At 37.2% G+C, this 16,389-nt stretch overlaps 1 protein-coding gene across 36 annotated transcripts in view; it reads left to right on the forward strand.

Annotated features, from left to right (window-relative positions):
* Positions 1–16,389, forward strand: part of RBFOX1 (RNA binding fox-1 homolog 1) — a 745,900-nt gene that overhangs the window by 554,178 nt on the left and 175,333 nt on the right. The window contains exon 1 of one of the 36 annotated variants that reach the window (XM_048962289.1): positions 7,132–7,373. The exons of the other annotated variants lie outside the window; for them this stretch is intronic. The gene's annotated coding sequence lies outside the window, so the exon portion shown is untranslated. Of the gene's footprint in view, positions 1–7,131; positions 7,374–16,389 lie in introns of those variants that run through there. 36 annotated transcript variants of the gene reach the window in all.

Below are 16,389 nucleotides of genomic sequence, written 5' to 3' on the forward strand. Positions count from 1 at the left end.
TTTGTGAATCATGCAGATATAGAATCCCAGCTTTGTCTGTAGATAATTGTAGAATATGGATGGGTTATGTTTCCGAAGGCATATTTTCTCTTGATTGGGAAAAAACCATTTACAAAGTCAAGTCTGTACCATTTAAATGCTTTAAAATGAGAACCTAAGATAAGAGTTACGTGATAAAAATGTTTTTGCTCTCCGCTTTTAAAAATTCATGTTCAGGTGTTGTTTTTTTTTGTTTGTTTGTTTGATTTTTGATTGGTTTTTTTTTTTTTTTTTTTCAAAAACGTGATTGGAAAGTTAGGGCAGCAAATAGATGATCTATTGTACATTAAATATTGTAAATGTCTTCTGTAAGAGCAGGTATAATGAAGTGTTATTTTTGATTGAAGGGGAAAAAAAAAAGCTTTTAACTTCTTCATTGAAATTAATAGATTTAAGTATTACTTCTATGGGGAGGAAATAACATGTTCAACTTCCATATCTCAGATTTGGCTTTCAATTAATGCTATGTACTAATTCCAGGAAGAGCAGGCATCATTTTGGCTTCATTTGATGAATAAGCTTCCACAGATATCAGTGATGCAGTCCTGCAGTCAGGTCCCCTCTGGACAGCCCTGGCTCAGGAATCCTGCTTCTGTCCGGAGCACCTGAGCAAGGCACAGCTTCTGCACAGCTGTGCACAAAAGGCCTGTCTCAGAGCCTGCCAAGATGGAACAAGGCTGGAATCTGTGGAAGACCTAAGTGAGAAGCAGTGAAAGATGCCTTCTTGCATTTCAGTTGTGAGACAGGTGTGTATTAGTGAGGGAATTGTGGGTTCTCTGTACTTTGTGTGAAATGTAATATGTTTTCACGTGGAGGCAGAAATCAGAGAAAGTTTGGGTGGATGCAAAGAAATGTCTGAGAAGCCCATGCGTGGGACATAAAAACTGCTTACAGAATGAAAATTGAAAGGTTTTTATTGATTTATTTCATTTTATTTCATTTTACACTTTTTTTTTTTTTTTTTTTTTTTTTTTTTTTTTTTTTGCCAGGTAGAATAATACAGAATGTAAAATATTTTTGGTTCATTTCACGTGTTTAAACCATTTTGGAGTGACAGGAACACCACTGATTTCCCTTATGTAACCATTCCTCTCTTTACATATCAAACAGCTGTATGTGCTTTTATAGGGCGAGCATTCTGTTATTAATCCTTGACAAAGGTCCCAGAGGTTTTTCCAGAGCCTCTGAAACAATAGGCAGCACGGATGTAACATCAGTAACAAATACAGTGAACTGTGAATCTCAGAGGGTAATTAATTACTTCATTCTCAGTTTGAATTCCAGCTAAACAAGTCAGGGAGTTGTGAATGCAATAAAATATAAAGAGGAATAAATGGAGTGAATGTTGCAGAATGCTGACTTTATGGTACGTACCCACGCCATTCATCGGTCCAGGTGCTTTGTGTGTTGACTACAAGACATTCCTAGATTACTCACATTCCTAGATTATTAAAACATACATGTTTGTATTAGCAAGATAAATGTTTAACTAATTTAGTAGTCACGTCTTCTACCTGCAATCAGAGTAAGCATTTTCATTGATTTAAAAGAGAAAAGAGTGAAGCCCATTTGTTTGCACGGTAGGAAAGCAGAATTGTCTCAAGTTGGTTTTGTTTTCATTTGTATCTTTTTAATCTTCCTTTTGTATGAGCTAAATTTTAGGCATTTATGAAGCAAGCATAGAAAAATAGGGCATATATAGTGTTATGTTCTTTCACCACAGTGTATGTATGCCTGGAGTTGGTCGAATTTCTTGCAGATCCGTTTTTGTGTTAAATCTCCATTCGGAAACAATTCCTCCTGTTTTCTACTCTGTAGAGCTGTGATATTTGTCCAAGGATGAGCAGCATTCAACATTTTGTTAACTGAAATGGGAAGTGACAGACTGACTAAAAGAAAAATCTCCGTGCTGGAGAAACAGATATTACTTCCTCCTCACAGATTACTGTATGCCTGGACTCTGAAGACTTTGAGATTGCAGATGTACGGAGGTTTCATAGCGATCCATGTTAGGCTAATGTGATCAGAAGAGAGAGTTCTGTATCATATTATTCTCTACTCTACTATTTGATTGAGACGGTCAAACTTGGAGAATATTGTTTGGGAAAAAGGATTGAAAAAGAGAGAGAATAAAGAAGAACAGATTTGTTAGATATATTTTGTTTGCATTGATTTTCAGTATGGATATATATTTTCCGTGGCAGATGTCTTCAAAATAATAACCTAATAGATAATACCCTGCCACATAATTTTGTATCTTTATTACTTCTTTTTATTGGTATTTGTAGAATAATTTAATCATTGAAGCTAGACTGCACCTGCACACCAAACAAAAATATTTTTCTTTAATGTATTTTGAATGTGTTGTGTCAAAGTACAACAAAGCTCTACTCACTAATTGTGCAGGAAATGAAAATATATCTGCGATTCTGAAAAATGAGCATAAAGAACTATAAATTACATTTTGGTCTCTCTAAAGTACAAAACGTAGCCTACATTCTGCTTTTTAGTTGAGGTTTGTCGATGCTTGATAGATGAGAGTTGGAGTGACTGTGTCTGGTGTGGGGAGTCCCTGTTCTTGCTGCTGGCTTCTGTTCTGCAAGAAAGTGAGGAGGCAGCAGTGGGAATTGACAATTTCAGATGCTCCTTTGCTGTGTTTGCTTTGGAAGGACTGGGAACCTTGAGAAATGCAGAGACCCCAGATGTGTGTGGAGATGGGACATTAGAGTGTGTTTTTTAGATTGTCAGTTGTTTTCGGGTCCTTTGCCCTGTCATATTGAGTGAGACAAGGAACAGTATCTGTTAACTGTCATTTCATACTCTCAGCTCTGTTGTGTTTCTACAGGCTTGAATGAGGGAGATCTCCCCTGCTCTCCCATTCCCTAATGATAGCAGGGAGCGTGCATGGTAGGTGAGGAGTCACCACCACAGGGCAAAAGTCTGACTAAGTTGGAAGAAGTCCAGTGGGATTTTTCTTGTGGATCTTTACCTGTGTAAAGAAAATGTAGGTGAGCTGAAAAAGATACAATCTAGGAGCTTAGTATTGAAAATGGGAAACCTTTATCTTGCTTTCGTTCCTTGGTTATCTTAAATTTCTTGCTGAACTTAAGATGTGATATTTTCTGTCAAGTCTAATAAAAAGCAGACCAAAAGCTTCCATTTTGTATCAGTGCAAGAAAAGACTGTGGTACGGTGTAGTGGTGTGAGCCTTAGTGAGACCGAAACACAACTGACCAGATTGTGTCATCATATTATTTGGAAATTAATTATTTGGGTTTTGTTTGTTTTGCTTTGCAGTCATAGCTCAAGACAGGGAAAATGTTGTGCACTACTTTATTATATCCTTTTTTTTTTTTTTTTTTTTTTGACCCATGAGATAGCATGCCTTGTCTAGAGTGCATTTGTTAGTCTCACTAAGTCATGTTTATGTTAAAGACATGACTGGATCCTACTGCAGTATCAATTGCTTTTTATTATCCTTGTCTTTGCTTGCAAAGGTCATCACATTGCGTGTGAATCAAATTTGGAAAAGAATATTTGCTTTAGAAGTGGAATTTAAGTCAAATTAAAGGGTTGCGCCATTTGAGGAAGTTGAAATAATGTATTCCCAAGCTTTCTTTTAACTCTTATATAAAGTTAATTCAGCACCTTTGTGTGGGCAAATTGTGTTCTTCCTTGTCAGAGTTGCAGTTGCTTTTGTTTTGTTTCACATTTGAATAATACATTTGATTACCATGGCAAATGTTGCAGTGTATGCATGCCTGACTGTAGTGCCTAATTAACTGATGATAACAAGGCAGGATTGCCCTCTTCTCTTTCATAGGCAATCATATACATGACAGTTCTTTTATCTTTCTTCAAAATTGACTTGCTCTCATGACCCTTAAGCAACTCCTGTTTTGTGTGTTTACCTCTGATGTCTTTGCAAGACTGTTAATTTTCTGTGGCATATCCTATCTGGTTGTAATTAACACATCGAACAGCATAGAAATACTTCTGCTTGCAGATGCCTAATGGAGAAATGCTTTCTTCCACTAATTATACAGTTTCATTTTAGTGATTTGGGTTGACCTACAAGGATTTTTTTAGAGAACATTTACAATAGTATAATTCTACTTAGTTAAGGAAAATGAGCTAAAAGCTCAGTTAATTTTGCTATCATTTACCTGCACGTGTAATGTAAACTTAGAAACGGTGACAAATTTGGTAGAAGTACATACTTAGCAAAGTTAAATTGGAGGTGAATAGTGCTGCTGTGTGTGTATTTAATCATGTAGTCAAAGGCCTGTTCTCAAAATCAGAAACTTCAAGACGCAATGACCTAATTTAAGGAAGCATTGAAGTCACGTGTGTGTGCGTGTGTGTGTATAATATTTTCCACTATTTTGTCTTACGGAAACTGGACATACATTTCAGATAAATGAGCTCAGGATTTCTATTTATTGTTTTATATCCAAACTGAGATTAAAGCTGTAATGAGTACAAGTTCAAAGAGAGGAAGGTATAAGAGAAAAGGTTGGTAGTTAAAGCAATAAAAACAGGGGCAAAAAGAACAGCTTTTCTGAAGGACTCAGGCTGGAATAATAATGATAGAATTGTCTAAATCAATATATCTCGTCAGCCTCACGTCTGATGTTTGAATCAGTCAGGTCTTTTCTGCAAGAGCTTTCCTGAGGAATATTGAATTATTTATTATTTGTATCTTTTTTCCTTCCCTTTCTGATGCTTTTTTTTTTTTTCCTTTTTTTCCCTGACTTAGTAAAATTTGTTTTTTATGCTGCCAGGTTCAATGTTGTCTGCTGTTTGATAAATAGCAGTAATTGGGTGTACAGCAGAAGTCGTGTAAAAATGTATGACTTCAATTACATCTAGAACAATTTTTTCTTTATATTGATTTTTTTTTTCTGTGTAAGATCTGCTCTTCATAGCCTCCAGTGCTGAGTTTTTAAAGAATTACTCTATGTCCATATGTTGGCATGCACTTTTGAACCCATGCATCTTTTTTTTTTCTCTTTAAAAAAAAAAAAAGAATGGTGTCTTGAATCAGTTCTGCCTGAGCAGTAAGTGAAAAATTAGAGTCATTCAGATAGTGAAATATTCATATTGTATTCCAGTCAGATGAGGGATTGCATTACTTTAAAATTACAATGCCTACTTACAGCCTCTGTTTCTCTTGTCTGAGATAATGAAATGAGGGTACTGGCCAATTAATGAAAACATTTTTCATTAACAGTTATAATCCAGATAAAATTAAAATATGCTTTTTGAAAGTCACTTTCATGTAGTAAATTTGTACTTATTTGGATCTACTGTTGTATACCGTATTGTTTAGCATTGTAAATATTACCAAAGGTGCTTAGGTAGTAGAAATACACTTGGTAATCTCAAATGTTGTTGAAATTCTCATTTTTCCATCTGTTAGTCCTTGTAATTGTCTCCCTTTATGTCAGTATCAGATAAAAAAAAAAAAAAAAGAAAAAAACAATTGATCCAAACATTTGATGCTGGTTAAAGATAAAGTTACTGTGTTTGCCCTGAAATTTTCCCATGGCTCAGGTTGGAAGATGGGCTGGATTTCCATTTAGGTTGGGTGTCTGCTTTGCCTGGGGTTGGTGAGGAACAGGTTTGCAGTTTGGGTGCAAGTTTTCACAGGAGTTCAAAGCTGTCAGTTGGGTTGTGCATTGGATGCTGCTGTAGTCTCAGTTACACACATTGACTTTTGTTGCAGGCATTTTTTTAAGGTAAATGCACTGGAATATTGCTTTGTCCTTATTATTATTTTGTTCATTACATAAGTCTTCACTTGCTATGCTTTGTGCTTCAAACTCTTTCAAAGTAAGATTCAAAGTAAAAGGTTATATAAACAGCCATATTTATTCCATCCAGCAGTGGATCAAAGGGAATATTCCTCACAATTGCAGTTAATGTATGTCATTTGAAAATGTAATTACCTCCGGATTGCAGCCTGCTTCGCACAGCCCTGTGCTGTGTTTGGGAGCTGCAGTGAGGCGGCGATGCTGCCGGCGGACAGCAGCAGTATTCAGACTGAGCGTAGTGTGAGTGGTGCGGTCTGTTCCAGGGCACGTGCCCCACTGACACTTCAGGGAGAGGACAAGTGAGAAAAGGACTGGCAAATTTGGCATCAGCAGTTGTAACGTGTCAGTGAATTGGTGGAGCTGCTCATCTTTCTAACGGAGCGAGTTCTCAGCATATGTTTCAGGCTGTGGATTTGCGTGTTTTCAGGATTTGTATACTGCCAGTGAAGTCGTTTCTGTCTAAAGAAGCATTTTTTGCAGGAAACCCTAACTTTGATCCTTTAGAAACGACAGTGTAATTTATTGTATTTGAGGACTGTCAATAAATGCTTGATCGTTCTGTAGATTATCAGGTGACGCTGGGGTTAAATAGATGAAGAAGAGCTGGAAGCACTCTGCCCAAAGTCTTGTTTAAGCCTCACTGGTCTCCTGTTTTTTGTTGGTTTTTTTTTTTTTTTTCCTGTAGCAGTTTGACAAAATTGCCTTTCCTACCAGCAGCCTGTTAGGTGCTGTGCACAGAAACAAAACCCTATTGTTTTAGATTTTCTTTCATATCATGTAGGTGTCTGTGCCATACCACCCACACAGTAAAGCAAGTGAGCTGTGAAATATATTCATTGTTAGAGTACAGGGGAAATGGAGGCAAGCAATCGGCAGTAATAATGTACGACAGCAAGGGGAGGCTGCCAACATTACCTGCATTATTTCGGTTGCCTTTTTCATTATAGGTTCGGGAAATAGGCAGCAATTCGATTATGGCATGATTTGGGATGGAATTGCTTGCCGTTCGCTGACCCTGTCACAGGGGGATCAAATGAGAAGTCAGCTCAAATAAAGTTTATAGTGCATTAACTGGACCAAGCGTTGCCTAGCCTGGGAGCATGATTTTTCATCTTCCAGGGTTTTGTAACTGCTTCTCAGATATATTTGTACCTTAAGGAAAGAGGAGGAAAAAAAGAAGATGGGGGGAGGGAAGGGGGAGGAAGGAAGGATTGGCTGAGATGTATAGGAATGAGCTAGTTGGCCAATAGTGTACGTTCCCCTCCCCTCCCATGTGCAAATCTCAGCTCCTCTCTGGCTTGTGAGAAGCAGCATGATTAATAACTCTGAGGGAACCTGCCTGTTGGATTATTAATTTTCCATCCCTTTTCCCTTCTCTTACGCATACCCCTGACGCTTTGCCTTTTTTAAAAGCTTTTCTATTTCTTTTTTTCTTTTTTTTCCTCTCCATGGAGCTCACCACTAGCCACTAACATTCTCGTGGCTATCCAACCCTGCAAGGGCTTACTTCACAGTGGGGTGAGTTTGTATATTAAAATAGGGGATTCAGCAAGGAAGCAGAAAGAATAATAAAAAAAAAGGAGAGAAAGCAAAGATGTCCCTCTGATGCTTGATTACAGTACAGTTGCCTTTAGCTACAGCTGCTAAAACTACAGCTAATGCTGACCTAGAAGGCAATAAATGTGTTGCAGTGTCTGCCTGTTAGTTCTACAGAGTACTGCACTGCATGGACAGATAAACATTGTTTCTTGTTATTTGAACTAATTGAAATTGGCCCGTTAGAAACCTTGATTGCACAGAGAGGGTGCAAATTGATAGAAAATGGGAGCTAATGATAGTTAATTGGACAAGCTGTGGGTTTTTTTTTTTTGTGGTGCTCATTTTTTTTTTTTCCTTTTCCTTACACAAGGCTCTTAGAAAACTCATTATGCTGCAAAGAGCTTTTATAATAATCACAAATCTATCGTTTTGTGTTTGTTCTGAAATAATCGTGAGAAACTATCATTAATAGGTCAATATTATTTTTAGTAGGGAAGTTGTATGCCAACAGAGGACATCTTATCAGCAATTTGATAGGATGAGTGCCAATAATGTTTACACGTGCATGTGATACCTTAAGGTTCTCTCTTTTGATTCGCTGACCAGGTCATGTGTCCAGCCTATATAAAAGAAGTGGGAGTTCCATGTGGTTTTCAGAAGTCTGGGTTTGACTAATTTTATGAAGTCAAAACAATGCTATTCAGTGTATTTTTTTAATTTCAAATTGATATAGCAGGAGTAAGAAATGCGCTGTTGTTAATTCACAGCACAGTTCAGTGAAATACCCAAGAATTTCCAGCTTTGAAACACATTGCAGCACATATATATAGATACACACACACACATATATATTTTTTTAAAAAGTTAGCTTTTATGAGTATGTATATATTTGTACCTGTATCTATACACACAGTTGGTACTTTTCTTTGTGAAGGGAGCAGACAAGGTAATACAACGAGAAAGCAGCATTGATGATTACAGTGAAGTTGGGATGGAATACTTCTGTGTTTGTGTTTTTTTAAAATGTATGTTATACTTCTCAAGTTATAGTTCAGCAAGTAGTTGAGTTCAGCTGTTTTGCATTTATATAGCATACATATTCCAATTGGTTTTCATTTTTCTTTCTCCTAAATTTCTTATCCTATTTTGATTTAAAAGCATTTACATAAGAAAAAGAATTTCCTTCCTAATATCCACATTGGCATTGTGTGTATAGGCAGTCTGCACCATATATCTGTCTTCAAGCATTTAAATGAAAGAAAATGCTTTATAAATTTCTTGTACTTTTCATTTTTGAAAGAACAAAATGCTATAAACAAGCTAGTATAATGCAGCATCAGAATTAAATGTATTTTGGTATTGCATTGATAGTATGATGTGTTGTTAAGTGACATACACGTTGTTATTAATTTTCAAATACTTTTTATTGAGAATTCTTTCCTTCCTGCAGAAGGACCTGTTTAGTTCTTGAAAGGAACTAAAGCTCTTACAAAGATAGTGCTTCCAGCTCAATTCTGGGATGCATGGAAAATCTGCAAGCTGTGGTTGCTGTTTGGCTTATTTATTGTTAAGTTTACCAGTACAGTAGTAGAAGAAATTGTCATTGATCACTGAGACTTAATTGTTTTTTCATTCCTTTTTTTGTATATTAATGTTAGTGATAACAAGTTTTGATATACATGTACAGTGCAAAAAAAGACTACTATGGCTTATGTTTAAGATGGTATTGATAATGCATTTTTAATGATTTATTTCTTAGTTAAACATTATTGCTGAAACATATTGCTCTTGCTGAGTAATAGCTTGCTGTATCTCTGTCAAGTAATGCCTTACTTTGACTATTACTTTTTGCAATAGCACTTTTGAAAAATGCTAAAACAGTCTTTTTTTTTCTAATGGCTGAATATTAGTTTGGGGTTTTTTTTTGACACCAGGGAATTAAGTACTGTAAGTAAAATAATGGGAAATATAATTTTTGATTAAGTGATTGAGCCAATGCGAACTCTGACTACAAAGGAAGAATAAAACTGATCTAAAAAAAAAAAAAAATTGATTTATTGGGCATGTTGAATCTTCACACCAGCACTTACAGACCTGTCAGGTGTTATGAAACGAGTACTTGTGGTCTTTATTGAATTTTATAATCCAGTGTAATGTTATGATACATACAAACTTCAAGCCAATGTCAGTATCAGTAAGATTTTTCTTTTTCTAAATTTGCATTGTTTGCATTTTTCATTTTGTTACTATTTTTCATCATTAAAAAAAATAAGCAGCATTTATGAATGCTCTTAAGAACTTCTGTGCTTTCTGGAGGAAAGTCAAGGTGTAGAAGTAACAGGGAAAAAAATAATTGACAGGGAATTAGTCTATGGCAACTGCCTGGAAATACGTAATCAGAAGGATCTCTCCCACTGCTTGTGGGGAGCAGCATTGCTCTAGTATGGGCATTTTCGACTTATTGTACTGCTGACGGATTTGTCTGTAAGTCAGCCTCCAAACCGTGCAAGTCTGAGCTTATCTCGGTTTGAATTCACAGTGTTGACACACATATATCTAAATCTTAGTAATCTCAAGAATGTACAGCGTTGGTGAACATGAATTATTTATTTTTTTCAGCCTTCAGATGCTTTATTATTTATGTACTTAACTGTTTTATCTATCTATCTATCACCAGTATCATCTCTTGGTTAAAAAAAAAGCCTTCCGATTTCTTTAGGTCGGTATTTATGATGCGCCCACAGTTCTAAAGACGACTGTTAGTAATTCCTAAAGCTCTTAGGGAAGTGATTAGGGAGTCATGATTGCTCACAAATTGAGTCTTTTTTCTGCTTGACACTGATCCTGTGATAGTCTCCCCACTTAATCCTCACTAGCAATTTGCCTATAGTTGCAGCTAACAGGAGGTGATTAGAGGGGAGTTGCCTACTGCCTTTTTACTTCTGTTGTAGTAGCATGTTAGACAGGGGCTAGTGAATCAAAGCTCTTTTCCTATTAACTCAACACCTCCTAATGCATTAGAAGCGCTTTTATCTAATAAGTGTTCAGCTTCTAGCGCTATTTTAGTGTTATTTGGTGTTCCTTTTAAAACAGTGCAATGAGCATTTTAAAAATAGAAGATAGAATAGTAGAATGCTCCAGGTTGAAAGCAAAATAATGAAACAAACAGGTATAATCTTTTATCAGCCATGAGCGTAACCCTGTTTAACATGGCTGAGAATCGTCACCCTGCATCAATAAGCAAGTTAGGCCCCACTTTCCCAATGCATTATTTTAATTACATTCCTGGTGACAGGTAACTGATGTAATTCCTCATAAGTGATAATGCAGTATGCTTACAAATGCAAACAGCAGCAATGAGAAGTGATAATGAAATATGAACTCGCATAAAGTATCAGTTGCAATGAGTAATTGTATGATGGGCCTGAGTAAGAATTGGCGAAATACATACGGATTTTTGACCATCTGTAAAACGTATCAAGGATTAGTTGGCATTTATTTAGTTGACATTGTATTGGTACGATGCACGATCTTAACCTTGAAGTCTAAACTTGAGATCTACTTTAACCTCTTTGGTGACATCCAGTGTCAGTGTCCAACAATGGGTTGACTTGGGTTTGTTTTGTGATGTCAGTGAATGTCTGTTTCTTTCTAAGATTCACAGCATGCATTGAAAACAGTGCATACGTGTAATGTTTCAAATACGATTTCTTGACTTTGTGGAGTCTACCCATGAGCTAAATGTTAAACGTATGTTTATGTTACCAGAACCATAGCAAAGGCTTCCATCAAGTTAAAATAGCTGGTTCAAGTGCAGAAACACAAAGGTGGCAGCTAACGAGCACATCTCCTAACGGGATTTAGGCATAAGATGTAGAAGAGGTGGCTATTTGGTGGCTATCTGTAGCTATTTCAAGGTTAACTTATCAATCTCTGTTTTTCATTGTAATTTCTTGATCTCATTTTTATTCTTGGGGCTCATATTTTCAGTGATAAAGGCAGATTTCCAGAGCGTGTTAATGATTTCACATTTTACCGTATCTAATATGAGCAGGTGTACAGAAATGTACAAAATCACTGTCTTTGAAGGAACAGAATTGTTAGTTAACTTGAGTTAAGGTGGGAAAACAGTTGAGGTGGATGAAATCTGAATGCAATCAGAATTTCTGATGTTAACAGCTTGCTGTAGTTTACTCAGGGATGAATTCTAAAGCTGGATATTGTACAGTTTTATTCTCTCATCCTCAATTTTTCTTGTGCCCTTCCTAGCATAATGGAGCATTTCTGCTGGGAACATACTGTGGTATCCCGGATTTAGATTGTGGCACGTATGGGTGACTTCCAATTCCTAGTAGTGTTAGGTCACATCCTGAACCTGTGTCAGGATTAAAACCGAGAGCAGTCTCCTCTCCTGCCATCTTTGGGAAGGAAACCCAGATCATCAGGTAGAAAAGGACAAAGACTATGCACTGTGTTTGAGAATAAACTTGCCCTAGAACATGTCCAGAACCAGACGAATCATGATTGAAGCACAGTTCTATTTATGGTTGCAGGCACTCCAAGTTCCTGAGATATATGGTACTGGCATGCAATTTCTTTTACATGTCTCTTAGTGAGTCATCTGTTAGCACATCGATGCTATGGTTCCTTCAAAGTGCAGTTCCTTGCTTCACAGCGGCTGCTTAAATAGCATTGGGATGTCCTATTTGTCTTCTCTGTGATTTTCAGATAAAAATGTGGAAATGAGCAAGGAAGGAAAAGAAGCCTACTTTGGTAATTATCTCATGAGAAAATTGGGTTTGGTACTAAGCATAACATTTTTTACACTTCAGTTTCATTCTGAAGTATCGTGATTAAATACAGATAAGGAAAATGAAGTGCTGACCTTTGTTACTTGTGCTTTTTTTTTTTTTCCCCTTGAGGCTTTAGAACATCTTATTGGAGTTGAGTGCCAGGTCCCTTTAGAGTCTCATTTCTGATAAAAGGCTTTTACAACTGCCAGTGCAATGAGCAATTCTGTCATTGAGGCTCCAGCTGTACCTCAGCAAAGCTGGGTCTCTGAAACTTGTACTACTGCAGTTTTAGAGGTGGGGAGGGACAATAGGCTTAAAAAAAAAAAAATAATCATATGACACTGACCAGCCAAGGCTGATACTTTGACATTGTGGAAATTTATAATCAAATTCTAGACAATTCCTGTTCTTTTGAGCAAATCATAAAAAATGGTGGTTTTTGGTTTCCTAAAGGCCAACTTAATCTTCTTTTGTACCTCACATTACTGTCTTGCGTAGCTGCTTTCTTGGGAGAATGGGAAAACATGAAACCTTACCTCAAACGTCTCCAAGGGGAAATGAGATAGCACTGCACATGGGTGAGGAAGTCTGTACCTGTACAGATGTTCATTGAACCAAATCCTGAAAGTCATTTGGGTGAATGTCTTCATGTTCTATCACTGAATGCTTTAATTCCAGGTGAGCATGCCAAAAGAAAAAAAGCAAATTCAGTGCTTCTTACACATGCTACAAATGGACAATGCAGTGACGATGTACAGATCAGTTAAAAAAAATAATCTACCTGGCGTGTTAGTGTGAAGGAAGTCTTGGCCTCTGAAAGCCAGGATGATTTCAAAAAATCCATTTAAAAATTATTCCTAATACACTCCCTCCTGAGGCTCTAATAAAATCTCCTGTGGGTGTTTTCCCCATCCCTGGAGATCACCTCTTTTCTAAACTCAGTGTCAGTCAGGTGGTGTATCTGAAGCTTAATATAACTTATTCCCTTTCTGTGCCAGTGTATGCAGTAGCTTGTATTTGCTTCTCCAGCTGCCTTATTGTTCCAATAAAATATAAAAACTGTATCCACTTCAGAAACAACGTCAGCGTTCTGTTCCTTGCTGGTTCTCTACGGTGCTGTTATCTGGCATATTTCTAACATAGCAAAACTTGAGTAGGTGGAAGATAAAACTAATGTAGGTTACTGAATGCACAGAATGTACATCTCACTCACAAGGCCTCTGAGTTAGATGAGGTCAGAGTCTAGAAAGTTATTCGGGGAAATATCATACAGCCTTGCTTTCTTTCTAGATTCTTCACCAATGTTATATTCAATTTTATTATGGACAAAAAGGATTAACAGCTTACACCTAAAGCCAAAAGTTTCCTAAGTAGTATACTTGAAATCTTGAGTCTCATCAAAGAATTATTATTAGTACAGGCTGAATTTTTACAAAGAGAAAGACAAGGAAAATAAACTATTATAGAATGAGTTTCCATAGTAGTTGTACAATTAGAATTTTTGCGCACACTAATTCTATTATCCTCCTGCTTTTCTCTTCTGCACTGCCCCTTCCATTTCTGTCTCAGGGTGCCTCCTTTGCCAGAAGGATGGTGCATGGTCAGCAAGCAGAACAGCATTGATATCAATTGTGGAATATCGCAAGTTGGATGGGACCCAGGTGGATCTTTGAGCCTAACTGCTGGCTCTACACAGAACCACACAAAAATACAGAATTGTAGATGATGTCTTCTTCCTCCTTAACCTAGGGTACACGTGCAGCTATTTTACATGTATATTTTTATATGTGCATATATACATTATTGTTTTACAACTCGCTTTTCCATAAATAGTCCATAATTTCTTTTCATATTAACTTTCACCAGGTATTGAGCATCTGAAATACTTTGGATGAAATGGTGCATTTTATGTTAGATGTTTATTTATCTTTGTTGCTGCTAAAGTGGTTTTGCATCATTCCCACCCCTGCTCATCTTGCATTGGCCACTGAGGGGTTGTTTTCAGCCCTCCCGTGCTGGTGTTCCTTTGGACTGGATGTTGTATCCTCGCATTGGAGGCCTCTTGCTAGCATCTGTTACCATGCTTGTGTTCCTATTGTCAATAATTATGATTATACCTCTGTAACAGTAAGCAAAAGGAGATCATATTAATGGCTGAGTAATTAATGTTCCCCATTTTATCAAATAGGGACATAAAAGCGCTTTTTTTCTGACAATTAAAAGGAACACTTCATCAGATTTAGCCTTTTCAGGTAAATGAAAGGAGCCTACAGACTGTATTATTACAGAAGTCCTGAAGTCCCCGGAGTAGCGTGCTGTCTGTTATTTCATAGAGACATTGAAGGCTCATGCTCTAAACACCTTTCAGAATTCTGTACTGTCTAGTCTCTTGTTGCTTTCAAAAAATAGTATTTAAGATTTTAGTTTGACCAGTCAGGGTCAAAGGTAGCATGCATATTTTGTCAGCATATACATCTGAGGCAGAAGTGTAAGAGTTGTCTTTATCTTTCTGTTTGGACTCACAAAATATTGTTTTTTTCTCTGTGTAAAATATAATCATACCAACTTGTTAGTGCTTTATCTTCTGCTTGTTATTGTGTCAAGGTACAAAGGTTGATTCTTTCTGCACTCAGAGAGAGTGAAGTAACTATTTTGTTTAAAGCTGCTATTGTAGAGCAAAATTCAGCATGTTAATACGTGCTTTATATAAGGCATATCCAGCCTGTGGGCTCAGCTCGCAATGCGGCCTAGCCCAGCTCTGAGCACACAACCATTACTGGGCACCAGCTGAACATCCATGCACTATTAAATCCATTTGGGCTGAAACCAGGGCAGGGAGAGGGTGCAGTGCAGTGCTAACTGAAGTTATGGTATATAACATTATGCGTTGTCTGCATTGGCTAAACGCAGTCCTGTGAACAGCGAAAAATATGCAGCTGTGCTTTCCATTTTGATAAAGGAATTTAAGAACAGGTTTCAAAAAATAATAATTTGGTTTATTTGTGACTCCATTTTTTAATCAACATAAATACATTACAGTAGCTGCAAATTTTCAAGTGGGATGTATAGAGTTGCAATCAAAAATGTGATCATGGCTTTTTACCAGCTCTCTTACCAGCGAGTAATATTCCCCAACTCACTCTGAAACCTTACTCATGCCATTGCTTTTGGCAGTATGCACATTTGTGAACAACAGTTTTCAAGCACATGAAGAGTAAAATATCAAAAATCTCTGATGAACACCTTGAGAGCTCACTGCAAATTGTTGTCGCTGCTATCGAACCAGACTGATGCTAGCTTCACAAAACCAAGGTCACATGCCCCACTAGTTATTGCTCTCTTTTTTTGTATGTCTTCATAAAAAATGTTTAAATGTTAAAAAAAGGAAGATAGAAATTAAAAAATCTATATACATTAACTGTACTATATAGTTTATGAGGGCTGCTTTGAGAGTAACGCCTCCTGTTTTATGACATTGGCCTAAGACGTGAGAGGTGAATGTTGGTGGGATGACAGTAGAAGCTGAACGTTCCTTCTCGTATCTTGTTATGTTTTGCTGCGACAAATTGCAGTGGAAGGGCAGTCTGACAAAATGGTGTCTGACATGGCACTGAGGATGAAGCAAAGTTATGTGTCACTGAATTCTTCCTGGGGGAAAAACTGACCTATGTTTATAGAGACAGAACAGGGGATGTGAGCACTATGAGGCAGTGGGTGGTGCGTTTTAGCATTGGTGACAGCGACTGTTGGTCAACTCCACTGGTGCAGGCTTTTACAAGTACTGCATGCAGGTTCATCACTGGTGAAAATGCACAGCTAGTGGCGCTGCTGGTGTTGAAGAAGCCTGTTAAGAGTGTTTTGTAGCTGAGAGTTTCCTCAATCAAATATAGCGTTATTGTGCTCTCTGTATTGGTTGTAGTTTCCATAGAAATAATTTGAAGGCATTATTTTCAGTGGATCCTTTGTAGACGCAGCCCTAGATAATTGCTCTTCACTCAGTGTGGCCCATGAAGCCAAAAGGTTGTACCTCCGTGCCTTCTATGTAGCACCATACCCACTTTTTCTAGGATCTGCTTACCATTGAGTGAAAAGGCCTTTTCTGTTGAAGGGAAACATTACTTACCAATGTATTGATGAATAGGCTTAAACTACATGTTCTGTGACTTCTCTATCTCAATTTCTGTTGTCCACAGTACTTGGGA

Source organism: Lagopus muta, chromosome 15 (genome assembly GCF_023343835.1).
Source record: "Lagopus muta isolate bLagMut1 chromosome 15, bLagMut1 primary, whole genome shotgun sequence".
Classification (NCBI taxonomy): domain Eukaryota; kingdom Metazoa; phylum Chordata; class Aves; order Galliformes; family Phasianidae; genus Lagopus; species Lagopus muta.